Source organism: Triturus cristatus, chromosome 10 (genome assembly GCF_964204655.1).
Source record: "Triturus cristatus chromosome 10, aTriCri1.1, whole genome shotgun sequence".
NCBI classification, from domain to species: domain Eukaryota; kingdom Metazoa; phylum Chordata; class Amphibia; order Caudata; family Salamandridae; genus Triturus; species Triturus cristatus.
Window position 1 is genome coordinate 378,480,839 of NC_140593.1, and position 21,129 is coordinate 378,501,967.

At 43.4% G+C, this 21,129-nt stretch overlaps 1 protein-coding gene across 1 annotated transcript in view; it reads left to right on the forward strand.

Moving 5' to 3' along the window:
* The window catches only part of JAZF1 (JAZF zinc finger 1), a 673,202-nt gene that overhangs the window by 258,654 nt on the left and 393,419 nt on the right, over nucleotides 1-21,129 (forward strand). The window lies entirely within an intron of this gene.

Genomic DNA, 21,129 nt, shown 5'->3' on the forward strand with positions numbered 1-21,129 from the left:
GGTGGGAGACAGTGTTGAAGGCTGCTCATAGGTCGAGTAGGATCAGGGCTGCGTGTGGCCTTGGTCCAGGAGGGTGCGGATGTCGTCTGTGGCGGCGAGTAGGGCGGTCTCGGTGCTGTGGTTGCTTCGGAATCTGGATTGGGACTGGTAGAGGAGGGTGTTGTCTTCGATTAACCTTGTCAGTTCGCCGTTGACTGTTTTCTCCGCATCTTTGGCCGCATAGGGGAGGAGTGAGATGGGCCGGTAGTTCTTGGGGTCCGTGGGGTCAGCTGAGGGCTTCTTGAGCAGGGACCTGACTTCTGCGAGTTTACAGTTGTCTGGTAAGGTGCCTGTTTCGAAGGTGGTGTTGATTGTGCATTGTAGTTCGGGTGCGATGGCGGCCCTGTGGTAGATGTGTGGAGGGCAGGGGTCGGTGGGGGCCCCTGAGTGGATGCCTTTCATGGTTGATGGGGTGTCTTCGGCCGTGATCGGCGTCCAGGTGGAGATGGTGGGCTGGCTGGTGTGTCTGGGGGGCGGGCCGGTTGAGGCGTCTGGTGGATGGTCGACAAAGTTGTCGTAGAGCTTTTTGATTTTGAGGTGGAAGTAGGTTCCAAGCTTATCGCAGAGGTCTTGGGACGGGGTGATGTCTGTGGCCTTGCTGTGGAGGTTGGTGAATTCCTGGATGACACTGAAGAGTTCCTTGGAAATGCTGGAGTTTGCGAGGATTTTATTGTGGATGAAAGCTCTTTTGGTGGTTCTGATCCAGTCGTGGTAGTCTGTCATAGCGTCCCTGTGGGTGGTGTGGTTTCCAGGTGTCTTGTTGTTTCTCCTGATGTCCAGGACAGATGAGTAATTCCACCATGGGATCAAGTGTTCCGGTCGGATGACCCCCAGATCTTGGATAGATGTGGGGATGAATCGTCTTAGTTGGATGTAATGAAGGTCTGACATCAGTGTGTCGTACTGAGGTGTAGGCTAAACTGCTTGAGCCAGTCTCCTAGAAAGGTCGCCAAGGGAATGTGAAAAACTAGATAGTATGAGGACAGAACAGTAAGGTGGAAAAAATTGACTAAAGGGGCTAGATGTGCTGACTAGCAATGTGAGCCAACTCTCTGAGAAACGAGCCCTCAAGATGTGTGGGGTTATAGCAGTAGCTACGGTTGCTAGAACAATTTGTGACCTAATTAATTATTGGTGAACTTCGGAATACCAAGTTGGTTTAGACCAGCGGTACTCAAAGTACGGCCCGCGGGCCAGTTGCGGCCCGCCAGCCCTTTCCATGCGGCCCTCGTGTAAAACAACAGACAGTTGGCAATCAACTGCAATTCCGCCTGTTGTTATTCCTCGGGGGCCGCATTCACTGGGTAAAGAAGCATCCGCAAAACCAGTGCCTCGCAAGCAGAGGCGCACCTAGAACCAAATTTCGGCGGCGCGGGGGGAGGGGGGGGGCTTGAATCTTTAAGCTTTAGACAGAGTGGAGCTGATTTCAGGGGAGGGTGGGGGGGCCTGAATCTTTAAGCAATAGGCAGAGTGGCGCTGCAGGGCCTCTTAGAAGGGGTGAAACAGCGAGGCCTCATTAACATGCAAATGGTCTTTTAAAGACCTGTGAAGTGCTCGGGTGCGGCTGTGTGTGCGCAGCGAGGCTGTCTCATCCCGGGCTGCCACACGCGACGGGGGTGGGAGGGGGGGCTGAAGCCCTTTGAGTCCAATGGGTGTTGCGCGCCTGATGGCCTGTGTTACCCAAGCAACCTCTCGCAGATCCTCTGCCCTTAAAACTGGATGGGAGATAAGACGAGTGAACAGCAACGCAAGGACCTGCTTTTTCAGCAGTCTCTCCTCTGCGGGCCGCACACCACCGTAGGCATCTCTTATGCCTCTCACCAGGGCCCACGAGCCTCGACAGAGAAAGGGAACAGAGGGAGAGAGAGGGAGGGAGACAGCGAGAGGGAGGGAGACAGAGAGAGAGAGAGTGAGAGACCGAGAGGGAGGGAGGCAGAGGGAGGGAGAGAGGGAGGGAGAGAGAGGGGGAGGGAGACAGAGGGACACAGAGGGAGACAGGGTGACAGAAAGAGGGAGACAGGGAGACAGACAGGGAGAGAGAGAGGGAGACAGGGAGAGAGAGAGGGAGAGAGAGAGGGAAACAGGGAGAGAGAGAGGGAAACAGGGAGAGAGAGAGGGAAACGGAGAGAGAGAGGGAGACAAAGGGAGGGAGACAGAGGGAGATGGAGGGAGACAAAGGGAGGGAGACAGAGGGAGGGGGGAGACAGAGAGAGGGGGAGACAGAGAGAGGGGGAGACAGAGAGGGAGACAGAGAGTGAGGGAGTGAGACAGGGAGGGAGGGAGACAGAGAGGGAGGGAGACAAAGGGACACAGACAGAGGGAGACAGAGAGCGAGAGGGAGACCGGGAGAGAGAGAGTGAGACAGGGAGAGAGAGAGTCCCTGTTTGGCAGTATGTCGTATGACCAAATGGGCTGCTCTATATGAGACAGCACGTTGCGTACGATATGCTGCCAAACAAGGACTCGGGGAACTTTCATTCGCATACTACTGACTGTGTGAGCCTCTGAGGAAGAGAGTCATCGAAACGCGTCGGGCTCAGTCAGGTGTGAATAATTACAGGCAAGCGCGACGAACCATACCTAATAAAAGCTTGTGGGGAAAAGCAGCTTGTGTTCAAGTGCGGTTCTTCTGATGGACAAATCCCCAATGAACTGTATACATATGTGTGTGTGTGTGTGTATGCTGGGTCTGGTGGCTCAGTGGACGAATGCGTCCGCTGCAGGGGTCTGTGTTCAACCTCATGGTCAGTTTTTTTAGTTGCTCTAGCCCCGCCCCCTCCACCACTGACCCCGCCCCCACAGGTGCGGCCCTCGGCCACAAACCACACTGTAAATTTGGCCCCCGAGAGAAAGTTTGTGAGTACCCCTGGTTTAGACTATGTGCATCATAGACAGCTCAGATATTGGGCACTTCATCGTAATAAGATTTGGATGTTCGAAGGACGGCAAGCTAAATGGGAAAAACATGAAAACTTACAACAAATAAAACATTTGTTTGTCCTGCTCTATGAATGATAAAGCTGTATCACTTTTACAATATTTCATATTTGGAGCCCATCATTAACGAAGATTACAACACAATTATTGTTCCCACTATTGTCAATAATTAAAGATTGCTAGACCAGACGAGCAATGCAATTTAGGAACTGGTCTATATTCTCCACAGAACCAATGTACTAAATTTTTTAAATAGCCACTCCCATAGACTTTGCATCGTATGGTATCCTCTCAGCCCTTACTTTAATGTACACATTTCTCATCGATTTCAGGAAAGGTCTTAGCTTCTCATTCTGAAATGTGTTGGTGATGATACATACAGAGAAATTGTGTTTTTCGTAAATGAGATCCCGACAATCACTAATTGATACCACTCCTGTGGTTTCATTTTAATAATATCTATTTTTTTTCTGCACCAAAATAATATCTTTATTTTAGTCTTTCTCGTTTCATTTAAGTGTATATAACATTAAGTAATTTTACAATCTGATGATCTATCATTAATTTCTTTTCAGGGTTAACTCGAATAACATCAACTTCCCATCTTCAAATAGCCTCAGGCCTGTATACTGAGAATAAAAATGTGCCTGTCTGTATTATACAACATTTTCTTCTGAGTTTTACAAGTGGCTTATATAGATTCACATTCCCTATGTTCCATATAGTATTCACATCTCTACAGCCGATAAATTCCCCAGGCAGGTGTGAAAGCCTTCTTAACCCCTTCCATGCTGCGCAAATTCCGCCGCTGTGCTGACGGATTCTTGCGCGGGCGTGGTCATGACGGAACGGTTCCGTCATGAGCACAGCTCAACCGTGGCTCATGACGGAACCGTTCCGTCATGAGCACCGAAGGGGTTAAAGAAGTACATTCGCGAACCATCACGAAACTCAAATTTCCCTTTAATATAATACCATATTAGGCACATAGCTGTAACTGAGGACCCAGATCATCTTTAAAATTGTACGTCTGTAATACTAGAACAAGGACCTTCAGTGTGATGAGGCTGTATCAACACAATCCTTCAGAGTGGTGATGGTCTGTGATTGACTCCTTAGCAGCCCATCAAATGTCCCAATACTGAAATATTTCGGACCAGGCTGTGCTCATGCACCATCACCTGCCAAGTTTCAATTTCTTTTGGCTATGCAAAGGTCGGCTACACCAAACATAATTGTATTGGTTTTATTCATGTAATCGTTACAATCCAGCTTGATATTATTGTAGGTTACAGGAGTCGCCAGCATATTTCTTTGTTGGTCTTATAAGTTTACATTCTGTGACACATACTATTCCCAGTACATTTGCTATAGTCGAACAGTTTATGTACATTCAATTATGACCCTTTTCATCAATTTTGTGGTTGGCTACACTGAAACCAACATAACCAGGGAGGACCATGCTCAGGGCCTTTTGCTGTGGTGGCACATTCCACTAACAATCTTGTATTCGTTTTGCAAGTGCAACCATCCAAAGACAGCCTTTGAATGTCAGTAGGTCGACCCTCCATGTAGAAATCCCCCCCGCCCACATTTAAACTGAGAGAGTTAACATTTAAATTACTCAGAGATCTAACTATAGTGACAGAAGAAATAATAGTTCACTAGAGGCGTGGCTTGCGCCACTGGAGCAGAAGAGCCCGTTATATATAAAGACATTCGCGTTTGATACATTTGTTTAGGTCTGGCGTTAGCCAAGACCTTTTCATTTTACTAAAATTATATGAACAGTATACTAATAGAGGCTTTTAGACAGGCCCTTTGCATTTATTGGTCTGTTACAGTGTCAATTCACATTTTTCGTAAGCACACTACATTATACAGCATAGGGCATTGGGTCAGCCTAATTCTGTCACAGTTTAACTTCACCATAAGTGACCACATTCTGCCCTTTTATAAGTTCACATTAACACACAAAGAATATTCCTTCGGTGCAAGGGAGTTCTGTTACAATGAGTACTTTTTTATGATCCAAAACATATTTTAGCTTTTAGCCATTTTTGTTTTGTTAAATTAAAGGGTGTCTGACAGCTACCTCAACAATGACGATTTGGGAATACCATGAGAATACATAACAGCAGTCAACACCAGACATATTGGTTTGCCAATGCTTGTTTTCTTTATGGTTGGATAAGGCGGTGTCATACTAAAAATCGGTCACTAGGTGTCAGCATGTTTCCATTCCCGGCAGAGAAGGCACGGCCATTAATTCAATGGTCTGGGCTCCGGTGACAAAAACATTTATTTTTCAAGTAATCACAATATATCCAAAAGTATCCAACCGCTCGTTTCATATGTTTCTTTAAAGATATTTGCAGTTTCTCGTTAGTCTTTGGACTTCTTTTTTGTGCGGTTACCCGATGGTTTTGCTTCCACTAAATGTTCTTTGTTTCTTTTTCTTGCGTTTTATTATCTTCTACTTCTCTATTTTAGTTTTCCTACTTAGAAGCCCTATTTCTTAGTCTGAACCCAATTATTCTGATCTAATCACCGAAAGGAAGCATTTAACACTTGGACTGTAAAGGAGTGACTCATGTATGTTGCCCTTTCCCTTTCCCTCTTTCTTTTTTTTTTTTTTACATAATTATCGCTTAAACGTTTTAGGTTCCCTTATAGCATGCTGAACTGACTCATTCATAACTTCCATGCAATCTTTCCTTGGCATAATGCCTGGAAATCGCCTGGGGTAATTCACACAGCCTTTTTTGCCTCCCATTTAAAGGGAAGCTTCAGTCGCATTATTAAAGGAAGAAAAATGAAAGACAATACCAAGTTCGAGGAAGGTTTAAAGGCACCCGAGAAGGGTTTTGGTGCAGTCAAAATGATGGCCTCATATAGTTATTACCCTCCATGAATTCCTGTCCCTCCCCATCACTGATGGACATAGAGACGAGGTAACGCCGTAGCCAAGAGCCTTTGCACCATCCTTTTTATGTCGAGCTTAGCGGCAGCGCGCATGCGCTGGTCGCTCTGCGAGGCATGCAGTTGTCGAGTGTGCTGTGTAAGCCTCACCTTCGCTCCGCCCCTATTTTTGATTGGCTGGTGTCATTGTCCTTGGTAAATACTGGCCTCAGATTCATTATAAGGCTTGTTAGTCCCTCCTTGTAACCGCCCTGTCTCCATTTGTGACCGCCCATGACGACTGGATCTTTTACTTGGCTCTGTACACGGTCGGCTATATCTAGGGGGTGAGCACTATTTTGTTTATGGCCACCTATGGGGAAAACGGCTGCTGCTATTTTTGTTTTATTTGTATCCTGAGCGCGGCACCCGCTTTAGGGACGCTGCGCTCAGTTTATTTATGGCGTCCACTTCTGGGACACCACGCTCTGTTAAATTTTATAGTGAGCGTGGTGCCCGCTTTAGGGACACCTTTGCCAATATGGAAGACTACACTTATTTATTTATTTTGTGTTTTATGGAGCGCGAATGTGACCCGCTTTACAGGGTTAACACGTTGTATACAAGTATGAAATAGTCAAAGAAAAAAAAACATAAGTAGGGGTAGAAGGAAGTGAAACATTTGGGGAATGTTACACTTGGCTGTCCTGTGCAATACTGTTTTTCTGCAACACAATCAGGAAGCCATAGGGTTGGTTGATAGTTTCGTTTCCTGAGTATTTCAGCCTGATCAGCGTGTAGTATAGTCAATTGGGGGTAGATAATGTGCCTTACACTGACCATTTTGCTGCAGCCTATTAATGATACACTCTTAGAAAAAAATTATATTTGTGTCCTTTAATATTTGCTGCGGATTGGTTCTAAAATATATATTGTGTGTTCATTTCCAAGTGTTCACCCAAAGAAAATGTATACCATTGCTTTAAATCTAAAGCAAATGTAAATCGAGTTATATTAGAATATTGTGTTTTTCTACATTGATCATAATGGGTATAGAACACTGAAATCAACTTCTCCAAAAATATGGACCACTTCTGTGTTGTAGTAGAGCGTGGCTCAACTTAGCATACTTAGGAGCCTGTGATATCTGCTCATGTAAGTAGGAAAGTATAGCAATTCTAAGTAATTTTTGAATAAATATAGTGCTCTAAATGTAATTCATGTTGCACCTTGGGGATGTACTATTTGAAATATAAAGTCATCATTAATCTCCTTCAGTTACATTTGAAACTGATGTTAATAAAATAAAATACAGAAACAGGCCTAGAAACAGGCCTAGGTTCAATGACCATTCAAAATGTAATATTGTACTTCGAATTTAATCTGTACCTGTGACTGGCAGCAGTGACAAGTGCTTAATTTAAGCTGGTGGTTTCCGGTGCTCCGCACTGACACTTATCTGTCGACACTGGCACTTATGACAGCTGCCATATGGTGGCGTTGTTTGTATAGTTAAGACCTGAAATGCCAGAAACCGGTCCTAGGAAGCTTGTTTCCGGTCCAGGGAAGACATGGCTTGGCAGTGCGGGCTGGACTGTTCCCATGAGGCACAGGGTCAGACTGATTTGCATATGGTCATGTCTGAACTGGGGTGGCAGAGTGGGCTAAAGAACGGTGATGGATTAAACCCAGATCAGTTCACTGGGGGTGAGTGCTTGCAATGTTCAACACTCCGTCCATCATTCCCTTTGGTTTTTGCTTAGTTAGGACCTGAGCAAAACAGCAATTGTTTATTATTCAGTATGTATGTAAAACTACTAATACCTGCCGCCAAAGCTATTTTTATGGCTTTAGGAGCCCGAAATAGTCTGAATAGTCACACTTGTAGCAAACAGTGTGCTGGTTAGTAGTTGTGTAGGTATTGTCAGTTGGCAATGCTGGCAGTGGCAATGGGTGGTGCAAGCTGCTGAGACCTCCTGATTAGATCCTGGTCCTTATTTTTTTTACAAACTAAACACTGAGTGGTGGGCACAAGCACAGATTGTTGGGCACTTGGATTTATTTTTCATCATCAGACTTTGAAACAGTGCAAGAGAGAGAAAAGCACCAAAAAGGATCAACAATGAGAAATAGAAAGATATGTAAATGGTGACAAAGGGAAAAAGCGGGGATAAAAAATAGCCTGCAAGAGTGAGGTGAAGAGGCTGGGAGTGTAGGTGGTGGAAGAAAGAGGCATGAGGTGGATTCAAGACTAGGCAAACTCGATATTAGGCAACTTTGCCATTCGGCAGAACCAACGGCAGCTCCTAATAATACATTTTTAAATGAAGCACTAGCTGAGCTAATAGTTTAAATTAATAATTATTATTCCAGTGGTAGGAAAGGACCAACCGAGGCTTTGCTTTGAGTTTGGTGAAAGCTTTTATCGAAAATGATATCAAAAATTGGCAAAGGCATACCTAGTAAATATAGTAAGTGTGCAATATAATGCCAAAGAGCCAACCTCCTTTCCAAAAAGTCCTCTCCATTACAATAGCACTTTCTGTTCAGGAAAATCATATGCATTTGCATATTGCATACTGAAATAATGATGGGGTCATAATCTTCTATGCGGTGGTGACACAATATTGAGTGTTTGGAAATGGATGTGGAATTACAATATTAACACACACAAAGACTTCCACGTAAGAATTAAAATGTTAGTCTACTTGACCACTAACCAAATAGGTTATAAAAACTATGTTGAACCTTGTTGTGTGCCTTGCCTGTTAGTGGAGGGAGAGCTTTCCAGGCTCTGCCCTCTGTATCTGGTATAGTTATTATTTTTACATTAAAACCAAGCATGTGAGCAGGGGCATAGCAATCAATAGTGCAGCATTTGCAGTGACACCAGGACATAGGAGTCTGAGGAGCCTGTGGAACCTTCAGGTAAAAAAAACAGGGGATAGGGAGCTAATTTTCCTTACCTGCATCATGCCCCATGGCACCTTGCCACGCCGCATTGCATGCAATTTCAACTTAATAGCACAATAGACTGTCGGAATCAGGCACAAAAGTATAGTATTTTATGGGTTTTTGTAGAGCGCACAACTCACCTGGGAGGGTTTCGTGATGCTGAAAAGCAAAAGCGATGTGGGTTGTGGCGGCTGCTGTTAATAAAACGTGGTGAGGCAGTGCGAAGAAGAATAAAGATAACAAGTAAAAGAAAACGTACCTACCGCCTCGGTGCTCTTCTGCACCCCACTCTGCTTCTGGTGAACAACAGACTCCCAGACTACCCTACACTAATCCAGATGCTGCTGTCATTCTGGCAATACCCAGCATGAGAGAAGCACAGGTATTGGTCTGAGTGGGCTGTTCTCGTACTCACACAGGGACTGGGAGCATGTGCCTGCTGTTCTTCACACCGCTGTGCAGCTCGGGTTGGAGAAATCCAAGTGCGCATGTCAGTTTGGCTGTCTAGGACAGCTGGCCAAACCGACATGCACACTTGCAGTCTCCACCACTCTTCCTCCATGTGGCTGTAGTCGGGATAGCCCCTCCCCGAAGGCTCCGTTCTCAGTGATGAAAAATACAAATTATAATAAAATTGTTTTATTATCATTTTATTTTTCATGTTTGTATCTGCATGCTGGCTCTCAGCAGTGGGACAACGCTTCTCCGCCATAACGGAGGAGCAGCCACTGGGTGCAGGCCAAGCCAAGAATGAGGCTAGGGCAGGAGCCATGTCTTCAGTTTCTTGTGAAATTCAATGTATTGATTTTTTATAGCCGGAACATGACCCTTACGGCTATCGGAGCGCTTCACAAACTTACAGCGAGCAGAGCGATAATAAAAAAATAAAAAAATATATATACATCATATTTGAGAGGGAAAAAAAATACAAGATAGCGTAGTACCCAGAACAGGGGGTGCGCTGTATAATATTCAGAGGGAGGAGAAAACCAATAAAAAACAAAGCTATCATAGTCAAGAAAACTGCAGGATCAGGCAGTGTCGAGAAAAGGGAGTGTAATGTCTTGCCTGATAAATCGAAAACACTTCAGTAGCCGCTGTGAAGTAGTCATGCATGTGATTGAGGATTCGGTGTCTTAGGATCTAGGGTTGAAATATGTCCATACAGTGTACTTTGACTTCTTTCTTGAAAGATACAGTTGAGGGATTCATTCTGACTTCAGGAGGCGAGGTGTTCCAAATTCTCGGGGCAATCCCAGAGAAAAATTAGTTGTAAGTAAGAACTGAGAAGGCAGCTCTGATGTGCAGGGTTAGGTCCTTGCAGACTGTGGGTGTGCGATCGAAGGGAGCCCGGCCGCTGGATATGGTTCTGAATTTTTGTGGGATGTGTGCAAGTAGTAGTCTAGCTATATTCATAGACCCCATTTTGAAATGCCTTCTAAAGCCGACAGACTGCAGCTACATCCTCTACTTCTTTTTAGTTAATGTACGCACCTTTAAAGGCTCTCAGGGACTTCAAAATCTTTGATAGTGCACTGGTAGCAAGGGCAGCACCCCTCATGGCACCCCCAATGACCCACCTTCTGGCGATATTTGTTATTACCATAGAAAACATTACTCTGTCATGGATTTGAAAATATTCCATCTGCACTGAGTTCACTTGTGTGTTCATTTAGCTGGCATGATAGGTCAGTGGGTTAAAGCCTAGGCACTAAGATTTGTGGCGATAGGTGAAAAGTTTAGTCATACCCTTAAATTGTTAATTGTAAAACTTTAATTTATAGCACTTCGAGTTGGTAAAAGTGTGGTATGAAACACTCCATAAAAACATTCTTTACCCATATATAGGAAAGAGTGCTGGGAGCAGTGCTTAATTTGTAAAAACATAAGTGTTTCTTTTTTAATCCCTGCATTCTCTCTTTATCACTCCTTTCTGTCTTTCTCTTCCTAATTCTTTCCTCCTTTTATGTTTTTGTCCCTCTTGCTCTGGATCAAAGTTTGGTGTGGAAAAAAAAGTACGGTTAAGTGAGTTGGGGCCACACCTGCAACCACTTTCCCAAATTAAGCACTGAGTGTCTGTGAATTCTTCTGGATTGCTGTGCTTTTGTTTGTTTAATGTTTTGCCCTTGGAAGTATCCACGTTGCCTACAAAGTTTGAATCTAGTCCTTGAGTAATGCATTGAGGTGTACCTGTGGTCGGCCTGTCCCCGCTTCTAAGACTCCTAAGAACTCATCCCGCGGTATTTCAGCCCGGAAGCTGTTTTTCAGCGAGTACCGTTTATTGAGTGTAAATAGTTTGGTAATCAACCACTGGGTGCTGTAACGGGCCTACAACAGTATACATCGAATTATGGATTTCCTTCTCCCACTTAGCAGACTCATATTTTCCCATTATAACGCCTCTGCCTTCCAGCGGTCCGACAGGCGAATACGTGGCTGCTTAATACCATGTTTTCACCCCAAAGCAGTGCATTAAATGGGCCGGTACTTTTTTATTTTGAGAGGGTGAGTACCGGCACTTCTGAAGAGTGACCTAATACTTTTGATTGTTGAGTACCGGCACTTTTCAGAAACAAGCAGGTACTCTGTTACAGAGTACCTGCACTTCTATTTTTCAATTTCAAGCACTGGGGTGACTGTTATTACAACCACAGCCCTACCGAAAGAAACCTGGTGAACCAAAGTAGGGCAATTAATCAAATCTGCAAAAAACAGCTTTCAGTCTTCAATTTCACGCAGCCAGTTATGAAGGGGCTGTCTGGTGCTATTCTATATTTCATTTACTTTAATATCAGTCAGTGGGTCAGATGTACGACGTGATTTTGCATGCGCAAACAGGTTTGCGACCCGTTTGCGCATGCAAAATCACTATGGGCCATGTACAAAGCCTATAAATAGGTTTTGCGACTCACTATTAGGAAGGGGCGTTCCCTTCCTAATAGCAGCCACAGAGTCATGTAAGAATGTTTTGCAACCGCAATTGCGGTAGCAAAACACTCGCAAATTACCGCCCTCTTCAAGAGGGTGGTAATGGAGTCGCAAATGGGAAGGGGTCCCAAGGGCTTCCTTCCCCTTTGTAACTGGCTCCAAAAATATTTTTTAAGGGCAGGCCGTGGTCCCAGGGACCACTGCCTGCCCTTAAAAAATGAAACAAAAACATTTCATTTTTTTTTTTATATGCATCCCGTTTTCCTTTAAGGAAAACGGTCTGCATGTAAAAAAAAAACTGCTTTATTTAAAAGCAGTCCCAGACATGGTGGTCTGCTGAGCCCAGCAGGCCACCATCCCTGGGAGGGCCTGTCATTCCCAATGGGCTCGCAAATTGCGAGAGGCTCATTAATTTTCATGAGCCTCGCAATTTGCAACCCCTTTGGGAATCGCAAACACTGTTAAACATACTGTTGTACATACAAAATAGCGCCTCGCAAATTGAAAGTCGCAAAAGACTCACAATTTGCGAGGCGCTATTTTGCACGTCGTACATCTGGCCCAGTATACATTGCAGCATTCTTTGTTTATAAAGTGCTTAAACACCACAGAAACAGCATCGTGGAACAGAAATACATAAAAACCTGAGGGGGGTCCAACCAAAATCCAACCCTGTGACGGTCAGGTTGTGTACCGATGCACTGTACCACTCAGCTGTCTCCTTCAATATCCACTGTTCATCCTTCAAGAGGACATAACACTTCCCATCTGCGCATCTCACCATACCGATTACATTTTAATTGTATGTCATCTGCCGGACATTCCAGAGCGCATGAAGGTCTGCACATATGATACAATTATTGTTGGTGGACCACTGGTTCTTTCTAAAACAAGGCACTGCCCCATTGTATCTTAGCTGGTTGAGGTTTTGTGGACTCCCGTCCCTTCTTGGATGGTGATTGGTGCAGACGATAGCTGAGTTAATGCCAAATATCTCCTTATGTATTAACAACTTCAGGACTCTCTCGACGACAGCAAGTTGCTTGAGTGTGGCAATTGCTCCCTCGGTCATGGGTTCATGTCTTTGTTGATGATTTTCCTTCATGTTTCTTGCAGGTGAAGTTGGATTGGTAAACTGACTTACTTTCTTCAGATTTTCTGAAAGGCTGTGGATGTATTGAGCACATGACTTCCCAAGGAGTTTGAGTACTCTTCCTCAAAGGCTTGGGAGCTGATGCAATTTACTTTGAATTTGATTCTTTGCCCACTAAGGACAGGGAAGATCTTTTCGGGCAGTTGTGATGTGGTTTGTCTTTAAGCTCATGCATTGTCTAACCACTTGATTTTTCTGGAGTCCCTGTATAGATTACCGTGCACTTGTCCAATTGAGATAGTACCAGCTCCCTTGCCAGTCTGATCTGTTGGTTCACCAAAAAGAGTGCAAGGACTTTTCCCAGTTGTTGCTCTTTGCAAGTGTTTGTTTTACATACTGGGACAAGATTACAATAGGCTCGTGAAGCCACTGGAAAGGAAACAAGATAACGGACAAACCCACAGAAATCACAGTGTCTCTTCTAAGGCAGTTCAGGCATGGACTATTGTATTTTACACTTTAGAGTCTGTTTCGTACGCGACTCGTGATTTTGTTCCCATGCCCCGGGTTGTACCCAAGCCAGATGTAGATAGGTGTATCGTCCATATACATCTGGAATTGCAGTTGTTTTTCCATGATTATCCCCATTAGAGTGTGCAGATGTGATGTTTTAAAATGAGACACTAGTAAAGACCCTTGGACACTCCAGGTGTGGTGTTTAAATAAGCAGGTGATGTTACCAATAACACCACCAGTCTAATGAGAAAAAGCAGAAACACCATAGAGTGAAGTTGGAAACCATCCCCATTCCAATAACCATTCAATAATATGGTAGGACTCTGGTCTCCCATGCATTAGTATAAATGAGACATGTCCTGTTGGTTTGCCCATGAACATTAAATCAGGGCTGGCTTATTTTTACAAATTCTCTAGAAGATTTTCTTGGTCCTTCATGTCATACACGCCACAACGTTGGGAAGGCTCGGGACCACAGGTTGTTCGGGGTAGAGTGATGGTGGAGTGTACAGATTAACTCATTACCTCGTAATGTGCAGACAAACTTTTGTGAAGGCAAACTTAAACCGGGAAACTTTTCAAAATTCAAAACATTCCATACCTCAACGGTGGTAGCGGATAAGGCGCAGTCCCAACTACCCATACCTATGTTTGTGCGCCATTATTCCATAGAATGTGCGGCCATGGAAGTTCTGCACACTTGTATTTTTCACTTTAATTGCCTACCTAACGAAAACATGACAGCTCTAAAGGTTAGTGTCAGGTGTGTGTTCATTTCCAAGTGCCGCAGCCACACCGCTCCCTTCATTATTGCCCGCTAATAATGAGAATTTGTGCCAGCGCCAGGAGATCCATAATTTGATTTGATGAAAATATTTTTTATTACCCAAAATGTTAACTGCTGAAGAAATGCGGTGTTGACACAAGATTTACTGCCCGTCCTACTAATCACAGGCGACTGCGCCTGATTTATAAGACTTTTAACAAGGCTCACAAAAACTTTGCATTTTTGCCAGGCTGGCAAATGGCAAGCGAGGCAGTTTCTGCTGCTGGTCCCACGCTAAGAAGTGCAGTCATTAATGATAAGCACATTCATCATTATCTTTGGAACTCTTAACTGCATCGAAGTGAGATGCTGTGCTTTAAGGTATCCATCCGCGTACAGTGCAGCACTTCATGGATCTGACTCTTTACCATGGAGCAGAAAGACCAGCAGCACTTTGCTCAGTTGTTGAGCTGCGAGAGGTGAAAGCAAAAAGTCAGTGTTCAAAATGTGATGGTTTTGTCCTTTATTTTTTATTGAAATCCTCACTGCCTGCTTCCTAGCCCCCTGCATTGGGTGCATATTCTATTTTTAGTAAGGTCTCTGGAAATATACAGTTACCCCGAAGTGTGTAGTTGAGCCTTGTAGTCCAGCGGAGGAGGTGTGGTGCAGAGACAGCCATGAGGCGTAGTGCTGTGTGAGCCACTTCTTCCCTTCTCCCAGTTTCGAATAGTAATGGGCGATGGTGTATGGCCGTGCATGTGTATAGGACTGGGCCAGGAGATCGATGATACTCCGGAGTCTTGTGAGGGTCGAGGCATTGGAAGACACACCTAGGGTGCAGACTGACTGATCCATTGTACGTGGTCCTGAGTAGGGACAGCAGAGGTGGCTGAGGGCCAGTTAGAGCCATCTGCATGGTGAAGGGTCCGCTGAGCAGGAGATTGCATCTGACGTGCTGAGTCTTCTCTGAATGTGACGGGGAGGCCTCATACGTGCATCGAGGCCAGTCCTTTGGAAATTAATAGCTGTTAATCACCTTCCATTGCCTATGCATTGCACTGTCACATAACAACTCAGCACTGATCAAAACATATGTATTGTGTAGCAGGGCAATGTTCTGAATAGTCATTAAATGGACTGCCACCATGTCTATCCTTAGGATCGAGGCCTCCAGAGGTCAGCAGCCAAGAATTAAATCAGGGAACACTTGGCCTTTATGGTAAAACAAAGAGCATATGACAGAAAGCCAGCTTGAGTCTCCCTGTGGCAAAGTCCACTGAGGTCGCTTCATGACATGTATTATTGTCAATTTGTGCGTTACGGCTTTAAAAGTAGTCCCAGAAATAATCGGAGTAATGTTTGCAGTGCGGTTGGAGCTGCAAAATAGATTTTATTGAATATATATATATTTCTGAGTAAATCACATTGATTGATTGGTTAACAGCTTTGGAGGATGACGAAGTCAATTTCACCATAGATCTCCGTTTGCTGACTACTCTAGAGCATGTTTGAGTTTAATGACTTGCCTTCAGTGTCCACTCACATCCCTATACAAGTTTGATTAGGTGCTCCCATGAGTTCCCTGTGCCAGGAATACATCTCTCTGCACAGTTTGCATTCCCTCAATATATCTTTTTACAAATTGAAACCAGAAGGAACACTGCATCACAATACACCACAATACACGCCACAAGCCTACATCTCCATTTAAATTGTTTATGATGCTCTAGTTTCTAAATCCCATCTATGTAAAATGGTGGATGCGTTTGAAGTAATTGATTTTTACATGGCACATACTGATTGCACTTGTTCACAGAAGCCAATTACCAAAGGAGCAATAATAGTGATGTGGATCATGAAACAGATACCATGCAGCATACATTTTCACTCTCACATTCAATGCTTACAAGCAGTAGCGGCTGGTATCTGGGCAAAGTGGCAGGACGGGTGAAGGGGTGGGACCAGGGACAGAAAACCAAATAAAAAATATATAAAAAATAACTTACCTGCATCCACGCTCCGATCTGGCTCAGACGCTCTGATCTGGCTCCGGGCACTGCAGGCACAAGCTCCCAGAATCCCCTACGGGCAATCGTGATGCTTCATAAAAGCAATGTTTGGATTGGCCTGAGGGCTGTGGATTTGAGCTCCCACGTAGACTGGGAGGCTGTGCCTGCTCTCTCCAACCCAGCAATGCAGCGGTTGTTGGAGAGAGCTTCGGTGCACATGATGGTTTGGCCGTCGTGAGACTGCTGGCCAAACCGTCATGCGCACTGATTACAGTGCAAAATACTCCACCATCCTGTCATTTCTGGTTCCGCCCCCAAGCCACGGCTCCGACAGCCAAAATAAAACGATAATAATCAAGCATTTATTATCGTTTTTCTTTTTTTGGCTGCTGGCGGGGGGGAGCATTATTGAATTTTGTTCTCCAGTTCAACACTGGCAGCCGGCAGAGCTCATCGTTATTAGTCAGAGTTCTGTGCAAATTGTCTAGTCTATTGTTTAGACCACTTTGTGGATTAGAGAAGAGCACCTACTCTTTCTTAGAACTGTATATTTGAGTACTTATAGGTAGGACTATGTTTCCATAGAAAATGCCTTTTTTTGTGTTACTTATAACTTTGGCGCTGTTTAACAAATCCTCACAAAACTTTCCAAACAAGTGCTACTTTTTGCCTAGTTTGTGTGTGGAAAGTTTCGAGGTGATCCGTCAAGTGGGGGCCCAGAAAAGGGTTTTTGCCAGACCAATAATTTGCCCATGGCCTACATATTGTGAAGGTTGGCGCCAAGCATCATACGTTTTCCACCCTGCAGATTAACCAGCATGAGCCTGAGTGTTTGTGTCTTCCCAAACTCTTGCTCCACCACAAAATCTTAAAGATCAGCACGAGGCAAAGCTTTAACAGATACACCGATTTTTAAAAAACCTTTTTTAAGTCTTGCCCAAACTTACTCTGGATCTCAAGATTTTTGTTAAATACTCTCGAGCTTATCTTTAAAACAAATATGTCTTTAATATTAAAATAAAGTGAGACTGGCTACCAGGCTATTTACTTCATCAAAGATTTTCTGTTTGTGAATGAGTCACTCTTAAAGCCAGAGTTTTGGTTTCTTTGAAACTCCTCTACAGTCAGAACTTTCCGGAACGTTTTCTCTCTCTCTCTCTCTCTACATATATTAAAGATATAAATATTTTTTAAAGCAGCTTTCTTACATGATTGCCACGTATTAACACTTACTGATGTATTCTGCTGCGGCGCAAGCCCCTTTGCTTTAAAGCTAGCTTCTTGTATTTAACTGTTTCCAGTCATAGAGGCGGTGACGCGCTTCAGCGCCTCTTAAGTCACCCTAGATTCCTGCCCTGGCTCCAGAACAATCCATGACGTCGTTATGACTCCGACAGCCGGAAGCCTAAACTAATGAGTCTAACAGCGTCCGAGTGCCTTACGTGTAAAATCCAGTTCTTTGATTCACGTGACACGCACGTTAGTAACTCCGGAAACGCGTGGTTGCCGGTTAGCGTGACGTGGTTGATACACTGCCGCTAGATGACAATGGGAACAGCGCATCGACAGACGCCTTTCTGTATGAGGAGAGTTGTGTCGTACTGTGGGAAGAAAGCAACAACCTGGGCATGCACTCGGCGCTTCGTAAAATGTCAAGGACGGCCTTTCGGTGGCACAGGGATATTCTATGTTATTGTCAACATGGCTTAGCTAAAGGGAGGCATGCCTTGTGAATGTTTTAGGGCTGTTTGTTTTCATTTAATTGTGCTGTATTAACTGCAGTTTCCATCAACACAATCCGAAGGCGTCAAAAAATGCCAACTGTGTTAATACCCCACGTCACCAATTTATAATGAAAGGAATAAAATACCAGGTAAATATTGGTACATGAGGTATTTGTTAGAATAAGCATAAATTCCTGCATGGTAATCCTCATTTTCCAAGTGAATGCTCAAAATAGGTGTTTTTTACCACACTCAGTAAATACCTCACCGCGCAGTGTTAGTATTAACCGGGTGTGGTAAATACCTCATCTCCATCCACACAAGTTGTGAACAGGCTGTGTATGGCAATAGCAATCCGAATGACAGTAAATTAAGTTGTGATCATGTTGAGTGTGTTTATTAAAATGACATTACAGCAGAAAAAAATGCTTGAGAGGAAGCAGTTAAAAAAACGGACATGTGCTGTCTTTTGTCATATCAGTTCCTGTTGCTCAGTTCTTCCTAGCCAGGATCGACCAGGATTAAGTACTAAGGGTAAAAGGGTAAAATTACTGTTAGAGTACGTAAGGCTGAGTCGTAAATACTGTATGCTCACTCTTACAATTGGCCGCACATTCAACAATCATTGGCATGAATTATGATTAGGGCTCCCGGTTTTATGTTATTTATTTTTTGAACATTTCCGTCTGTATTTATCCATATTTATTTTTGGGTCATTTTATTGGTATTAATCCATATTTTTTTTTTGTTTTGTGAACAGATGATGTGATAACTTTCCATATTTAACAGTTAAAAGTGCACTCATATTGATGCCTGTCGGGTTTTAGCACATTACACAGACAAAAATAATGAAAGAATAAACCCACATTAATAAATTAGCATAACAGAACCAATACATATTGAGGAATACAGTATTTCAAGCAAATTCTATTGAGCTTTGTAACTCCCATGCTGCCAATATGTACAGGTATTGGCCCGAAAGTCCTTATTCTCTGCATGGAGAGTCACTCAAAAGAAGCCAAATTATCTGTATTTTTCCGCTTTTAAAATTAAATACAGACAGGAAACAGAATGTTTTCTGTCTGTATTTATCTGTAAAAATCAGTCAAAACGGAAAACCGGGAGCCCTAATTATGATGCCCACAGTTATACAGCATCGATCGTCATAGGGACTTCACCGGTAAACTTTTGGGATTTGAAAACCTAGAATTACACTGAAGGAGAGGTACCTCTTCTGCTCATGTTCTGGTTAACAGTTCTACTAAAGAACATGCGCCATCAGGTACAAGACCAGCGGCTACCACATTCTTTGGAGAACAGGACCGTGGGACTCAAAATGCACCTGGAAATATTTGACCAGGGAAGAGCACGGTGGACATTCCCATTAACCTATTGGTTAATACTAAATACTGTCAGAATGTGCGAATCATGGGCAACTGCCCCAGCCAATCGGCTTACAATTTTCGTGAATAAAAAAAGTGAAAAACATAGGTGTATAGATTGTTGTTCTTAAATACGGGGAGTAATGTAGGCCACTGAAGCGCGTTGGGCGGGGACCTAAGGCGTTTAGGTTTATGACATATATGGGAGTCTCAGGGCCCCTCACCACATTCTGCAGGAGGGCCCCATCAATTTGCATCACACAGCTGTCTTGGCTGTTTGTTTGGGACTCCTCAACACCATCCTGCAAGGGCAGAAGTATTGATGTGGAATGTTTGCACCTAGCGGAGCACACCCGCGAGTACAATGCACAGATTTTAAAGGTCTTTGAAATCTAACAAGTGAACATGCCCACCATCAATTTTGAGAAGCTCAAATGCTTTGTAAGTATACCACTTTGGCTTTTCAAACACGTGGGAAGCAAAAAGGGAAATTATTTTGAGACATTTTCCTGTTAAAACGTTTATTGTGGAGCAAAATTTCATATCTTGGTTGAGGTGTTTCTAGCATGCTTTCACTACTAAATCCACAGATAGGCCGAACACTGTCTAGATCAAGCTTCTCTAATGAGTAGCTCGTGAGCTACTGGCAGCTCACCAGCTACCTGCAAGTAGTTCTTCTGAGTGTAGCCCAGAGAACTAAATGAGACGCTTTTGCTTGGTTGGATTAATAAATATTTAACACAATTTAAAAGTGTGCATTTGAAACAAAATTGTGAGTAATTTTAGAATTCATAAGCTGATGTTTGGAGAAGTATATCTAAAATATATATATTGTTAAGTATATTTAAAGCTGATATTTGAGTGATAAAAAAACAATGGTGTTTGGGATTACTATTACTAACTCAGTGCTAGGGGCAGTGCAGCAACAGCCGTTACGTATTACCCATGTAGAGGCATTCCACATTGGCAAAGCATTTATATATCACTGCTGGCAACCGTGCCTAAAGCACAGAGGTGATCAATGCTCGTAATCTTGAATATGGTGGCCACTGATGTAATCTTGTTTGATGTGGTTACTACTACATCTCTAATAATATAAGTAGCTCAGGAGGATTTTCATTTAACACAAGTAGCTCTTAAGATAGAAAAGGTTGGAGACCTCTACTCTACGTGCCAGAAAGCCAAGATGAAAATTGCAAATTTCTCTCTTGAGTACAAAGTCAACGTCAAAACTTCAAATAGAGTTTTATTTATCAGCCTTCAATTTCGAATGTCCCTTGAAACTTAGCTGTACCAAGGGCCGGCCGTCGCAGGGGCCTAGCTACGCCACTGGACTTTACTCTTATAACGTAGGTCTCTCTAAATTACTTCAGAGAATTTGTCTATCTCTAGATAGCGGGACAACTTTTTATACTCTCTTTAATTCTGTTCCATATTATTTAGATATCTTGATTAAGATATCTTATGTTTGGTAACTGGGCTCCTACAACTCAAACTTGAGGCCTACAGAATATTGTAAGACCTGTCTGTTCCATTAATGCATTAGACTGGGCTCCTTGTAACGTTACCCTCATAGCAGGGATTCCCTTGCAAATGTTGTCCACACTATTATGTACAATGTTTAACACAATATCTGGTTTTTAATATTGTCCTGTCAAAATATCATATCCAGAAAGTCAATTGCTACTATATTATGGAGGTAAGTATATATACCTTGAAAATATATATCTTTAAGGTATATAGACATGGTGTTATAAATAGAAAATCAATACTTCTCTATATATATACTTACCTTTACGATAGAGTGTAGTTGGTATTCCGGATACAGAATTTTGGCCAAACAATGTTAAAACCTCTATAATGTGAAAAGCAACCAAAT